General features: G+C 36.7%; 1 protein-coding gene across 5 annotated transcripts in view; it reads right to left on the reverse strand.

Moving 5' to 3' along the window:
• The window catches only part of LOC123679358 (neuroligin-4, X-linked-like), a 447,908-nt gene that overhangs the window by 253,692 nt on the left and 177,510 nt on the right, over nucleotides 1-16,706 (reverse strand). The window lies entirely within an intron of this gene.

The following is a 16,706-nucleotide window of genomic DNA, read 5'->3' on the forward strand; positions in this document are numbered from 1 at the left end:
AGAGTACCAGCTTCTTGTAACACCGAAACTCCTCGGTCTTGAATTTTAAGACAGTAAAGGCCTTATTATTAATTCACAGGTCTCAAGATCGCTTATAGCGGCCATTTCAGTGAAACCACAAATCTTATACTAATTTAACTTCACGGATCCCTTCTCCTCACTTATTTACGAGGCTGGGGCGGCAAGGTGCTTTCGTAAAATTTAGTTACAGCGCCTGATTGATCAGAATTGATGGGGTTCCGGTGGCTTGGGAACGAATCGGTCCATAAAACTTCACTATGGCTAGTGGTGCATCTTCTCGGCTAGTTTCTGTCTGGTATCTTTCAGGCTTTTCGTGAAATCGTTATCTATTTCCTTCTTTCTGCCGTTTTGGGAGTTGAATGGTTGAATGGTTATTTCCATAGCGAATGAGAAAAGAAGGCATATGGTTATTGCCCTTCCTAGAATCTTATGAACAATATGAACATAACCTGTTCGAAACAGAAACATTGGCGTACAACTATGCTTTCACCGTTTCTTTTACATAAATTGGAGGTTTTATTGTAAAAAACTGGATATACATTTATAATTTAATAATTGTTCATCGCTGGCCACTACTTTCTCCCATCATTCGGGCAGCGTACGAATCCTGCGTTGAAAAAACTGATCATCTTTCAAAGCGATCCACGAATCGATTCGATTTTTTACTTCTTCATGAGACCGGAAGTGCTGGTCAGCCAGGTATGCCATTGATAGAAACAAGTGATAGTCCGAGGAAGAAACGTCTGGACAATACGTCGGGGGGTAGGACTTCCCATTTCAACGTAATACATTACGCCGAGCTGGTCCAACCAAGTACTGGTGATATCCCTATGATTTTCGGCGCTTGGGATTATCGTAATGAACCCATTTTTCGTATCCAGTCACGATAAGATGCAGAAATCCCTTCCGTCTTTGCCTTACAAGCAGCTGGTCACAAGCAAACAAACGCCGTTCAACATCTCTCGGCTTCAACTCGTACGGCTCCCAATGTCCTTCTTTCTGAATCATTTCTATGACTTTCAGGCGTTTTGTGTCACTTTTTGCGTCACTCTTAATGACCCTGTTAATTCTTTTTGCATTTGACATGAGTCTTGATCGAGTAAAGCCTCCAATATTGCCTCTTCGAAAACCTTCTTCCTTCCACCACCATGTTTGCCTTCGACGTCAAAATCACCGTTCTTGAAGCGTTGGAACCACTTTCGGCACGTTCTCTCAGTATAATATTATAATAATAATAACAGCTCTATAAAACGTCTTCCTCAATCGATTGTATTGTGTTTTTTTTTATCGAGTAACTCCTTCGTGATCTACGCTTAACGTAGTGGAGATCTAACGTGCCTTCACTGAACCTCAGGTCTACTCTGGACTAAAAATCATTCCGTCTTGTGATGGAAGTGACCAAAACCATGGTTGAGGGGCTTTGGTCTGGTTCAATTTCATTGAGATAGAAGTTTTTTTGGATGAGGCATCTCGCGTGCATACATAAAAAGATATGAAAAAACAAGAGTTGGTGGGAGATTCTTCTGGTTCGTCATGGTGATGTTACGGACATTCCGATGAGCTGGGTTTTTGCCACACTTACTCTATGCAAGTTGGATCCGTCTTCGAAAAGCAGATGTTGTTGCTGCACAGAGCCCAAGATATACAATAGACAAAACCAACTCGCATACTAAAGTAGTTCGCCTCAGGAAAAGTTAAGGAGTAGTTGACCATGATACCAAACTTGGTACTTTCCTCCTCATTTTTTTTAGGTGACTTGGCGACTATTCCTGGGTCGGAGCCAGAGGCGTAGAACTGCCTGCGAAACGCAAGGCTCAAAGTACCTTCCTCAGTCCAGCCATCTAGAAACCTGCAGTAGACATCCTTCAACTCGAATGTGTGCCAGGTTTTTTGATTCTAAGTTTATACTTAATCATAATTTCATTTCAACTTGTTTGATTACTTGATTTTAGAAGTTCTTTGGATTTCGTGTGTGAAAAATTATAAACCTATTTAAAATAAAATTTGTAGAATGTCATGTCATGGATTGAATATCTCGATGAGCCGATTGAAACGTATTAGCAACCAACGTTTTTTTATGATAGGTCAATTGATTTCTCTCTAATTCAAATTACTTTTCAAGACTTCCATTTTCAAACTATACAATTCGCGGAGAATGCTTAAGACTCGGGACTTAATATGCGTTCAAAATTTCTGAATTCATTATTTTCGAAATTAATTTTGGATGAATGATACATATTTTGTGTTTCATTGGCCCATTCGTGGTACGTTTTCGACATAATACTAATTTCGTCTTTATGTATATTCTCCACGAGTGGAAAATAAAAACGATCTCGACAGAAATGAAACAACCTTTTTCATCCTGGTGAGTCCCAATTACAATTTCCAGAATCAGTTCAATTATTATTATCTATGTTTGTAATGTTCTCGATGCTCCACTCCCGTTCCCGTCGACTTTATAATTCCCTTGGAAAATTCCCGACACCATGAAAACTCCCGGAATTCCCTATCAGACTAATCCCCGTCCGAAATCCCTGCGATCCCGGCGGGTATCCAGCTCCATTATTTGTTCGTTTTCATCGGACTGATGCCCATTGTCCATTTTCGAACTTCGAAACTAGTTAGCCGGCTTTGTTTTATTGTTATGACTTAATTAATGTCGCTCTTGGAATGCTCCCTTGTAGATCTGTCATGGAAAACGTGCCGGCACTAACCGTTCCTACTGTCGTTTGATCGGGAGAGGGAACTGCTGGGATTTGGAGGTATGTGCTGCTGGATATTCGGACCGAGTGGAATTTCGTTTCGTGGAAACGATTTTGGAAGTGAACTTGTGTTTCAGGTAGAGGAATGCTTATGAACAAAAGAGAAATCATTTTAGATATGAAATTGAGTTATCATATAACAATGATAACTACACGAATTTAGTTCGGAATTTCATTTTAACTTGGTAACCGATCATCTTGATTCAAAATCATATAAAAAAGTACTTCGATCAATCAGTTATAGACTGGAATAATGAGACAAATCATTTCCTCAAATCAACTAATAATATTATTATCACAAAAAAAAAATAATAATAATATATAAATATGTAAGTTAATGTTATGTGAACTCTTGATCAATGCCAATAAACTTCATTTGTCTGGATAACTCAAATAAACCCCTACTTTTAATCTTAATCATAAAAATGTATTGTGTAACCTCTGATTTCGTTCAAAGCTGACTATTTTGTTTGTATTCCTCAAAAACTATGAAAGCCTACAATTTGAATTGATAATCAGTTAAAACCATTGAAAATGAAATTTTTTTATTGAAGAGCAGTAAAATTTCAAATTAGGGAATTGACTTCATTGAAGACAACTTCGTTTAAATTTGTCTCGCTTTTTTCATACGTCGATATTCTCAACGAAACTCAGCCTAGCTCAAAAAAAAATGTTGGCTCAATCATCTCCATAGAGTTATAACCGCATGAATTTCTATCACGAATCAATTTTAGTATATTATTTGGCAATGAAAATATTATCTCTTAAAAGCCCCTGACGTCATATATACCAAGTTGGTAGTTTTTGATAGCTTTCAAGGAGTATTTTAATATCTAATTGTATTCTACGTATACACCTTCACATTCAGTGATAAACAGATTATCCAAAGTCACTTGAACTAGTCCATAAAAACGCTCGCCCAGATGTCCCTTTGAAGTTGATACGGCGATCCACTAAATACCAGGGTTTATGTTAAAGAACTGTTAGTCAATAAATTCACTGGTCCCAAAAAATTTCTGGAAATTTGGACAACCCTTGTATAATCGAAATATTCTAGCTTCCCCCAAATGACTTGGGATATACTATACACCTATTAAGAGAATCATAAATAAGTGAGCTTGATCCTCTCTAATCAAGTACAGCTCAACAGAGTACCTCAACGAAATAATCAGGAAAGTAGTCAAAAAAGAATTTTGTTACGAAGTAGGAAGAAATACTGGAAAACGGAAAGCACCAAATTTTTTGAAGAAATACTATTGAATGGTGCACAGGGGCTGGCTGTGGAATATTTGGGGCAAGCACCAAGTGCTCATTATCGTTAGGCTAATTTAATTAAATACTTAGTATCGAAAGATGCCTGGAAACGAACATAGCAAGAAACCACCGGAAATTCGACATAGCAATGCATTTCTATAGTCATCAACAAAAGTTCAAATGAGGTATTATGGGATTGCAGAAGGAAATTCAATTAATCATACAAGAATGATAAGATATTTTCAGTCGGAATTTCTGGTCAATCGGATATCAGAAAAAACGAAGATGCAAGCAAAAGAGCACGGACACCTTTTGCTGGCCCGGAAAAAACAAAATACGCTCATAAGAAAAGGTTTCAAGAGGAGAAACACCTTGCTGGAATCTTCCAGGCATGGATCGAAAATGTATCCAAAATTATCTTGTTCTTAGTTTTCATTAGCTTTCCTACTGGAGGCTGATGCCTTATGAGAAACTGACGGGTGCAGATTCTGTGCACACGAAGAAGAAACTGCACATCACCTGATCACACTGATCATAGGTTACCTTGCCAGTGAAGCATATACTTTAGACTAAAGTGAGGATTTGATATTAGTGAACTCTGGAATTGTATGGCGAGCTGTAGATGGTACCGTAATGAGAACAATTCTGATTGGGTCACAGTTAGTAGACCTAAAGGTCGCGATAAAATGCAGCCCTAATCGAACATGGCTTGACATCCCAGAATTTCGAAACTCTATTGAATATATTTTTTCAAAAGTTCGTACCCACTCTATCCAAAATATTCCAAGTAGATTCTAAAAACCTTTTCGCGTTTGGAAATTTCCATTGTCGACCGTAATAGGCCTAAACGATCCTGCAGGTATTCAAATCCGATCTGAACCGCAGGAATCGAGATGAAATTCTGCGTCGGCCCGTAATCCGCCAGTGGCGTGCGCCAATCCGCATGCCGTCTCGCATCCGATATTAGCACTCCCCCTATCCGAACCGCCGAAACCAGTGACGGTAACAAGATTTTTGGCGGACTCACGTTCCGTACGCCCAGATGACAATTGAGTTGATGATGCGTGCAGAATGGTGGCGTAATTTAATTAATATTATGCCGGCTCGAATACACTGTGGGCATTTCAGTCCAATTATGGAAATGCCATTCTGCACAAGTAATACATAATGAATATTCCAGTACCGGTGAGGTTTTCCGGGTAGAAAATCACTTATTGTCGGATCCAGAGCACGCGGCAAGAGCTACCACTCGCATTATGGATTATTCAATGGTAATTGGAATGTCGCAGTTGTCAGTGGCGTGCCAGATGGTGTGGGTGGTAATTGAGAGGCTTCGATATAATTGGTTGGGATGTGGATGCGGCTCAAGTTCCTTGGCTTTCTGATTGATGATCATTTATTCATTAGGTCCAAAATTTTTGGATTCGGACAAATGTCATAAACTTTCTTAGAATGCAAATACCTTAAAATTTGTAATTGCATGTAGAATGACAATTTGAAGTCTAGTTCGAGGTTTCATGTTGATTACTCAATTTGAAAAATCAAGAGAATAATAACGAAGAAAAATTACCAAATATTCCAAAACTGACAAAAATTGTAAATTCATAGGAACACCCAGTTCCTATGAATTAACAATTTGAAACTCTAAGCAAATTACGAAATCAATGTCATGAAATCAAGAACTTGTGAGTGGTTGTTCATTCATGCGCCAATTACGCCCTTAAACTACAAAACTGTATACATATATGTGGGTTTCAAGCCGCAATTGGCGTACGAACGCTCGAAAGCACCTAACTTCAAGACATTGCTGAATTTGCTCAATGAATGTGAAAAAACGACAGGGTAGTAATTTAATCATCGATGAGGGCATAAAAATTTCCCTCCAATAATCAACAAATTCTACCATTTTGCTGGGATTGTTTCGAATGTTAAATAGTTATTTATGATTAAAAATAATATTTGATGAACTCCACAACTCCAATATCAAAAATAAACATAATACACGTCACGACTCATGTTCATTCATATTTTTCATGTTGATTGTTTACATTTCATGAATTTCAATTGACCCAGTTTTCATTGTTTGTTATTTTACGGATTGCTAACCACAAACGTCAGTGCTTTCCTCATTTCATTTGTTAATTGATTTCGACAAGTTAGCATTCAATGGAATCAATCACTACCTCTTAGGGTCTATTTATCTTTATTATTATTCGAATTGAAGTGGTATAAGGAGTAAACTTTATGGAATTTTTTTTCGAAGGAGGCTTAAAATTATTTACCTATAATATCTGTTCAGAGTCGGTTAATTAACATGAGTGTATACAAAACTTTACCCGTCGCTTTCTGATACGCCTCTGTATGAACCTGCTACGTCAATATTCCGACACAGCTCTATTTTCTATAAGATGTGTTTGACCTTAGGTCAAATTGATGACACTTGAAGAAAATCTGTGAAAATCAAAGTCAGCAATAAACCCCATCCAAGTTATTTACAGTCAATTACCAGGACATCCCATAAAAATATACTAACTGACAACGAAACTACAACACCCAGAAGGAGCTGTTTTCGTTTTAATTTTTTTTTGGAAAAACAGAGATAGCATAGCAAGGAGTAAATGATGGAGAAAAAAACGAAAGGTTTGAAACTTTTTTCAATAAATTAGTTAGTAATGTGTTCGTGCACCGCGATTACCTATACACTTCCCAAAATGTCCCGGCATTGATGCAATAATTTCTTCTTGAGGTATACTGTCCCAAGCTACCTGTACTTCATGTCTCAGAGCTGCCAAAATCGGTGAGGGCTGGGGTAAATTTCCATGATGTCCCAAACATGCTCTATGGGTGAGAGTTTGGGGGATCTGGGCGGCCATAGCAAAAGATTCATATGGGTCGCTTCGAAAAAAATTATACTCACTCTGACAACATGAGGTCAGGCATTACCTTGCTGAAATATTGGATTATCGAGCCAGATGAGGTAATGGAGAACATATGGCTCCACTATTTCTTGGATGTAACGCAGCGTTACCTCGAATGAAGACTAGAGGTGACCTACTTGCACGTGCAATAGCACCCCAAACCTAACGCCTACTGTAAGGTGTACATGACGATCAACATCAAACTGATGTTCACATCTTTCTTGCCAACGTCATCTTACCCTCATTCGACCATCATGTGCACCAAGGAGAATCGAGATTCATCAGAAAAGACGACCTGACGCCATTCCACATTCCAATGTTGACTTTCTCTGCACCACTGTAATCGATGCCGGCGATGCTCTACCGTCAGAAGTAACACAAAATGGGGTCGATAATGCTGCAGTCCAAAAGACCTTATCTGGCGGTAAACCATTCGGACAGTTACAGGATGGCCTTGTTCTCCTAACCACTCATCAACCAAAGATAGAGTAGTCGCAAATCGGTCTCTAATGGCCATAAGTCTTAGACGTCGATTTTGAACTTCATTTGTGTTTCTTTGACTTCCGGTGCTGACTTCGATTTTGGGCTTTATCAAACCACACTTGACAACATCTCATAACAGTAGTTGGATTTTTGTTCGTACAGTTAGCGATTTCTCGAAATGACAACCCCGCCTTCCGTAGACCAATAATTCGACCTCTTTCAAATTCACTTCGCTGGCCATAAATTCCGCTCACACGTGCTCTAGGCATTTTAACAACTAAACATCGACTTTGGTTCTCCTCGAACATCTGGTTTGTTGTACAATTCAATAAAACTTGCGAAAAACTACAATATTTAAGTAACAAAAATTGTTTGCATGAAAAAACCTTCAAGGTTTTTCTCTTCAAATTAAATATTTCACTTCTTGCTATACTATCTATTTTTCACCGAAAAAAATTTTAAGCTCCTCCTGGGATTCAATAATAATAATAATAATAATAAACGCCTTAATTGGATAGATGCATTCTACTCAGGGGCGAAGTCTAGCAATGCTATTCAACTTAATCCCCCAGGTAGAGTAAAGCAGAATAACATTATTTACATTGAATAATCATATGAAAAAATTGAAAACTCTAAGACAAAAAAAAATCAAGAAAAAAAAACAGAACAAAAAGTGAAACATGAAATAGAAGGAAACTGCCTCTCGCGTCAGTTTCTTTGTCAGTTAGTATATTATAGACAATGAATAATCTTTCATCTACGGGGCGAGACCCAACAAAAACTCAAAGCCAGCAATAAACCCCCATCTACGTTACATACAGTCAATTACACGCAAAGGACAACCTATCAAAACACAATCAAATCGTGTAATTAACCCATCGAGGACCGTCCATGATCATCGAATATAAAACGGGCGTTATAAAAAACGGACACGGAACGTCATTTGTATTCCGATTGGCGGCCCAATGACGAAAAACAAACAGTAAAAAAGGCGGAACGCGCCCGTTGTTGCAGATAAAAGACCGGGTCGTAAAGCTAGGCAATTTGCTTAAATTTATAAGGAGATCTACATCCCGACCACTGCTGGAACTATAACCGTCGAATTTGATTCATTACGGCGACGACCATTTGCAATTAAATTCTGACAGACATAGTAGAGTCGGTCTGGCTTTTCTATCGGAGATCTAGTAGACACATTGTGTCAATTTTGACGTTTGCAGTACCGTATTCTGGAGAATTTTCGTTCGGACAAGTTGTGGACCGTAGTTTTTTTATACAGGGTGTTCCTAAATTGAACGTACAAACGAAAAGGGGAGATTCCTTAAGTGAGTTTGAGAAAAAAAAGTCCCATAAACATGGGGTCGCAAACGTTTCGTTTTCGAGATACAGAGTGTTGAAGTTTGAATTTTTTTCAAGTTTTTTTCTCATATTATCTACACTTCAGAAGATATTCAACTGAAATTTGGCATAGATATTATTACATTTGAGAGTTCTCACCACGTGACATGGCAATTTCGATAGAAGATCTACAGGGTGATATTTTTTCTGGAACACTGCCACCTGTTCTTCGGTAGAACTTTTTTTTGGTGAGCAACTGTTAATTTGAAAAAATGTAAAAAGAAGCTTTGTTCTTATACTAAACTTTTCGGTCTTCTGTAGTTTTGTCGTATCTACCAACGATTTCGATAAAAAATATTTTGAACGATTCTCTCGAAATTCTCGTGAAAATCCAAATTATGATGGGAAGGCCACTTTGTAAGCTGTGGAGAATGAATTCAGTGTCAGTTTTCAAGGAAATTTTCCTGATCTGTAGCGATGATTCATAAAGATTCGATCAACTCGTATAATCAACACAAAAAATGTATTACAACAAGAAACGTAAAACTAAAAAAAAAATCATAACAAGAAAACTGAGTAACAGCAAAGGACTGAACTAAAGTAAATCTTGAAAATGTCCTCCCCCAACTCTTATACAAGCTTCTGTTCTTCGTCTCATAATAATAATTTGATGTGTCAAAACTGGCACTGAATTCATTCACCACAGATTACAAACTGGCCTTCCTATCATAGTTACGAGAATTTCGAGAGAATCGTTCAAATTTTTTTTTCTCGAAATCGTTGGTAGATACGACAAAACTACAGAAGACCGAAAAGTTTAGTATAAGAACAAAGCTTCTTTTTACATTTTTTCAAATCAACAGTTGCTCACCAAAAAAAAGTTCTGCAGAAGAACAGGTGGCAGTGTTCCAGAAAAAATATCACCCTGTAGATCTTCTATCGAAATTGCCATGTCACGTGGTGAGAACTCTCAAATGTAATATCTATGCCAAATTTCAGTTGAATATCTTGTGAAGTGTAGATACTATGAGAAAAAAACTTGAAAAAAATTCAAACTTCAACACTCTGTATCTCGAAAACGAAACGTTTGCGACCCAATGTTTATGGGACTTTTTTTTCTTAAACTCACTTAAGGAATCTCCCCTTTTCGTTTGTACGTTCAATTTAGGAACACCCTGTATAGAAGATTTCAATGCTCTCAAAACTAGATCAGATTTTCAAATACAATCAACCGATGCTACAATTGATCTTAAACACTAATGTCTGTCATGTTTTTCCCGAAATTATCAAACCTCTCAAACTATCTCTTGATGAACAATAGGATTCATTATCGTTTTATAATTCATCCATTTGACGTTTGGTTGGTTAAGATTTAGAAAATGGGTATTCATTCAATTGAAAAACTCAACGATATTAATAACAATATTTCCCTTCAGTGGTGAGGTGAGATCCTACTAATTTATTATCGATTGACACATCAATTTTCGGTACCTTCCCTTCCCCTCACCGTATAGTTAATATGAGGGTAAAGACGGATTCGTTATCAGTGTGTCGAACCTTCAGAGTAATAAACTCTGCATAAGCCATTTTCAGCAAGCAAATTTTGTCCCCGACATGAACTATGAAATTTGACATGAAGCGCGCGGAAATGAAAACATATGAGTGATACGATATTTCACTCAATTCGCGAGTTTCTCTACAAAGAATGCACTTCTTATGTCCCCTAGTGAGAATGCACTTCTTATGTCCCCTAGTGAGAATGCACTTCTTATGTCCCCTAGTGAATCAACGTTTCATATCAACTAAAAATATATTGAAATAAATACCTAAATATATCAGATATTCAGAAAACAAACTTCAAGCGCGCCAAACGACGTGAAACAACCGATGACACTAGGAGGTCAAAAGTTGCCAACCTTGAATTTCAGCAGTTAGATGATAAATATTCTGCTCATTTTAAATTCGACAATTATGAAAAATATCGGATTCCAAATATTCAAATTTGTATATTGAATCGGGAATCACTGAAATATATATTTCATTCAATATAATATCTAACCATGTTGGGGACATGTAAAAATTGCGTATACGTCCTCTCTCTATGGTCAAACGTTATCGTTCCAGAACGTTCAAGGCTCAAAATTAAAAAATTATTGACTAAATGATGAAATTATAGATGGATCAAAAATCACTTATTCGGTTGTTCATATTCCAAAATAATCTTATTAATTCATGGGTCTTTCCATTAAACACACATGTTTTTTTTTTGAAAATTGGACTTTAATCGTCAAAGTAGTCTACTTCAAAAGTGAAATAGGCGAATTAGTCTTCAAACTCAGCAATCACTTGTTCATTTTAGCCAAGTCTCTTTCCCTGACCAATTTTTACTGTTGTTGTCGATGAAGAAGAGTCTGAATAACACTAATCATGCCATTTATCAGTTTGCACAGTATTTTTCCATCAAAAGCTGTGTTTTTATCAATAGACGAAACGCTTTTCTATAAATTTTTCGAAAAGCAACAAATTTAGCTCAACGAATTATTGACAAGCATCTCTTGCAGCTAAGTACTAAGTTAAGAGACAATAATTATAAATCATGTTGAACTATATTTATTCCGGGCCTATATATTCAAGCAAGAAAAGAAACTAGCACTCTTCCCTGTTTTTTTTATGTGGTAACCAAAAAAAAAGTATATTGCTGCTCATATTGCGGCTTTTATAAATTGTGTGAATTCAGATTAAAGCTGGTTAACATATTTCACAATAAATAAAATAAAACGAAGTAATTTCCACTATGTTATTTAATTGTTAGCAACAATTGTTTCGCCACACTGTGGCTTCATCAGGCTACATTTCTGAACTGATAAGAGTACAAAGGTTTTCGGAATCTTATATAGGAACAAAATTGACACAAAAATATTCGAAAGGGTATAAATTACAAAGTTATATTGGACCATTTACAGCCTGGGATTTCCAAACTATCGGAAGAAATTCAATAAAGGGGATGAGTTTACATCCGTTTGTTCGTTCAACAGAATATTTTGGGTATTATACCTGTTTATTTCCAGGGATTCTAAGAGTGTTAGTCTTAAGCTCTTGTTTTCTAAATGAAGAATTTTAAAGTTATTATTGAAGGTATGGTCCCATTCTTTTAAGTGATTCGCGTAGGTTGAAAACGAACTATCAGATGTATAACTCTTTTGGTGTTCCTTTATCCTTTTATTGAACGATCTTCCTGTTTGTCCAATATAAACCATAGGGCAATCATTACAGGTTAACTTGTAGACACCGGATTTAGTTTCTTTATCTGTTTTGTCTTTATTGTTTTTAATGAACATCTCTAAGTTGTTACTTGTTTTGAAGGATATTGTGTAATTGAATTTTGTTTTCAAGTATTTAGCAATCTTTTCAGAAATATTATTAACATAAGTTAACGAAAAAAATTTAGTATCAATACCATAATTTACCTTAGGGTATGTTAGACAAGGCTGTAAATGGTCCAATATAACTTTGTAATTTATACCCTTTCGAATATTTTTGTGTCAATTTTGTTCCTATATAAGATTCCGAAAACCTTTGTACTCTTATCAGTTCAGAAATGTAGCCTGATGAAGCCACAGTGTGGCGAAACAATTGTTGCTAACAATTAAATAACATAGTGGAAATTACTTCGTTTTATTTTATTTATAATGAATTTCCGCCAAGTAAGGACCGAATCCATTAAATATTTCACAATCAATAATGAAGTGCTGATGAAACAGGTTTGGTTTGAATTAATATGCCGACAACTCTGAACAATATTAGGAACAATGAATATCGTTCAAACTCGTCCTGCCCGGCTATTCGCTAATATTCGGACAAATTGAAATGTGCAGGCGTATTTGGACACACGGTCCGAGTGCATTTGTAGTTGGGACACAGAGAGGCTTTGGGATAGTTTTCAATTTAAATATGGAGTAATGGAATGGATTATCCAGGGAATAACGGTGAAAAGTGAGTACAAACCAGTTCCATTATCCTGTAGGTCCGCTTTCTCTCTGATGCCAGTGGGACGTATTTCGGGAAAAAGAGAATATAGGAGTTGTGAAGTTAACTCTGGTGGTATTCCGAAAAATCTCTATTCAGTCCTCTGAATGTTTAATTTAGGAAATTTGTTTCCACATAGCGACGAGAGGAATAGATCGAAAATGTTTCAATGAAGAATGAGTGAGAATTGCAGCTACGGAAAGGCTGCACTTCGAACAATGAATTCCTAATTCACTTCTTTCCAAAGGGAATTTTCCCAAAATTAAAACGGTATAATTTATCAAAGGAAGATGTGTCTCAAAACTCTCCAAGGTGAGCCAAGATTCTGATAAATCAATTGAGACAATCCAACTATTCTGTAATGACTCTGTCTGCTCGCAGATGGCGCTGTGGATTTTCGCGTCACACTACTTCGGCCCCGGCAGATTTAAAGGTGCCGTGACAACGCAACAGTGTCACCTCTCCACGATGGTGAGAGAGGGTGTGTCTAAGGCAGAGATAGCTGGATAGCCTAACTGATGAGTCCACCAGCGATGTCGGGACGAAACATCAAACTCCTGGAAGAGGGCACATCTCATAACTTGGCTCGAGAAAGAATGACCAAAATTATATATTCCCGATGGAGGAAGAATTGATAAGAATGTACTTTTGCTTCATATGGTTGACATTTGCATCATCATTCTGGTTCTTCTTGAATTCGTTTCTGAGCCTACTCTCATGATTTGGTACTTTGTGAATTCTTTCAATGTGGCTTCTTAACATCCCATGTTTATGCGAACAAGATGTGAGGACGAACATCCAGGAAGAAATTGACGACATGATTTTCTGGCAAGAGACATAATAGAACGGTTTCATCTCTGTATGAAGAACGAGAGACGCCAACTACTTGATTTAATCTTTAGAATGTGCCTTCGTTATAAATAAATAAAGATTAATTTTCCAATTCATACAATGGCGATTGTTAAATTTTCAAAACAAGGAGTAGTACTGTTGTGCTTTGTATTCAGTCGATGTTGTGTTGGTAGAAATAATTAAACCTTATCTACCGAAAGATATGACCTTCACATTTACAGGTTCAGAATCATTGTAATTCGAAGTTGCACTTCTCCCCCTACTAGAGCTGCTACGCCGTTCTCCACATTGTACAGATTCAATTTCCCTCTCCAATTATCACATGTTTCGTAATGACTTATCAAGAAAAAAAATAGCAACGCCACAGAAGCAGCATCAAACAGCTCGGTATCAGGCAGGCTCTTCTGTTGACATATGAAGGTGGATCCCTCATTTGTTATTCATCTACCAGCCCACCACCCTTGTTAGTGTGAGCAGCGCACTTCCGGTTGATTTGTAGTATGCAATAGGAGGGTAATTAAGGTTGTTTACGACTCCATGATATTTGCTTTTCAAATGGGAGATTCCAGAGGCAGAGCATTCCTTGGGTTTACGATGCATGTGATGTTCCTTGGGGCCGTTCCTTTCGGCACCACTGGGGGCCCCGCGGATACGGGGTTATTGATTACGGGCATAAATAATGGATATAAATTAGGCGAGGACGATGGGAGATGCGAAAAAAAGGAGGTTAGGAGGGTAGAGGGCGCCAGGGCGGAATAGGAAGAAATCGGCAGTGTTGCAGGTTGGCAAATTGATTGATTAATTCCATTGGATGTTTATCATTGTCCTATGAACTCCTGGATCCATTTTATAATATACATGGTGATTCATTAGCTCACCGAAAAACTTTTTCATATGAAAGATCATGTAATTAAAAAAAAAAGTTATGAAAACAGGTGTCCGATTTCAGGTATTCAAGGAAATAAAAGGCTTCAGAAGTGAAATTTATATCTATTGATATGATTCAAAAAGTTTTCCTACAAACAAGCGTAAATACGTTTTGGTCAGTTTATTGTCGTGTTCGATTACAATAAAAGCGTAGCATTAAAGTTAATAAGTTACACCTCAAAATGTACGCTTACTGTACGGAAGAGTAGGCCGATATCATATTCTTTTAGGGTTATTGCAAGAATACCTACTGACAATGAACTAACAAGTACATTCACGCATTATCTGTTACTTTTTTGTTAGTAGTGAATCAAATGAATCAAAATCAATAGAATGAATTAAACTCTTGAAGATTTTATTTCCTCAAAAACTTGAAATCAGACATGTGTTCCTATAATGTTTAGTAGTTTAAATTACACGATCTTTCATATGGCAAAGATCGTTGAGCCAATAAATCACCTTGTAAAATACAATATCTACTCTTTTTTCATCGAATCAGAATATTCATTTTTTTCGGATGACTATCTATAGTAAGCAGGTAAATTGATTTGTGAAATATATACAAAATATGCAGAGTGTCCAATTTATCACGAGGTGATTCTACAGGCAATTTTCACACTTGAAATATATATATCTCAACTTAAAAACCATCATTTTTATCAGAATTCAGCGAACATTATTGGAAAGAGCGAAAAATGCGCTTCAGACTAGGACTGAATTAAACTGAAGAACTTTTATGGTACTCATATTACGGTTTCGACATTGTAAACATTCCATTATCATTTTTATAGTAAATATGTACATTAGATCTCGTGGTTGATGTGTTTAGAGATAAATATTGGTATTTGGCTGATATAACACAAATTAGTGTCAGAATACTAAGCTCCAAAAAAAAAAAATCTCGCCAGCAATTGCGATAAAGAAAATGAAAAATGATTCTAAATACTCTCTTTCATGGGTAGAAATAGGCCTAATGAACATGAAATAACACACTGCAATCAAGCGAGCGTTTAAAAATGTTTAGGACAAATACTTTTCAAATTAGTCTAATACTCTAATGCATATGGAATTGACTTATAAATCAAAACATAAATCTTTATTGAGTTTAATACCGCCATACCGGAATAATTGACATCCTCATGAGGCTTATCTGTACCTCCCCATACAGAAATACCAAGTTTCTGCTGAAATCTAATATCTTAGTTTTACTGAAATTGCGTAGCAAATGGTAATAGAACTCTATTTCTGATTGATATGTAGAGGACTACTGGTTTATAAACACAGTTTCTGATCATTCGGTATGAATAAATATGCCGTGAGTAAATATTTCATCAAATCCTACCCATCGATTTGGTTCTCACTAGATGAAAATTCATTATTAACGAGAAATAGTTAACTCAATTTCCACAGAATACATTGTGAATCTACCATCGAATTTCATGCGATTTGCTTACTGCTATAGATTCTGATCAGTCCACCCCTGCGTTACCGAATTCCTGATGAGGGAACATTAGTTTTCCCAACTGATTACTGAACAGTTTCTAAGAATTCACGTTGTTTGAGATGAGAACTTCCTGAATACGAAATTATTTCCATTAAGTCCCGACTAGCGTTTATTGATGCGAACTAAGGCCAGATGATGTCGAGATGAGACAGATGTCGGCTGAATTAATGACGTTTCGCCTTTTAACTTCACTTCTGTTTTTCTGTCCTCCACTTTTATTTTCAGTTCAGTCGCTAGGGTTGATTGGAAGAAAAAAGGACGCTACATGGTTTTCATGTTCTGTAACATTACTTTCGCGTTGTGCTATAACAGGTTTTTTCTTTTTCACATATCGTTCAATTTTTTTTAGTGTAACATGCTATCCTCCGAAAAACAAATGCACAACAGTTCAACAGGCAGTCTGGGCAGTGAAAAACGATGAATATCCATCCCTTCTAGAAGAACTTTAGTCTCAAATAAGGATTTTTCAGATCTACGACTCCAATTTGCGTACCATCCAGCGAAGGGAACTGAGATAGACGAGTATAATGAAAACTATATTCGGAGAGATGAGAGGTTGTTGATTCTGAACAAGTGAGTATATTGTCGAGTGTTCTGTCATGCATGTTGGTGAATCACTTT

This window comes from Harmonia axyridis, chromosome 4 (genome assembly GCF_914767665.1).
Source record: "Harmonia axyridis chromosome 4, icHarAxyr1.1, whole genome shotgun sequence".
Classification (NCBI taxonomy): domain Eukaryota; kingdom Metazoa; phylum Arthropoda; class Insecta; order Coleoptera; family Coccinellidae; genus Harmonia; species Harmonia axyridis.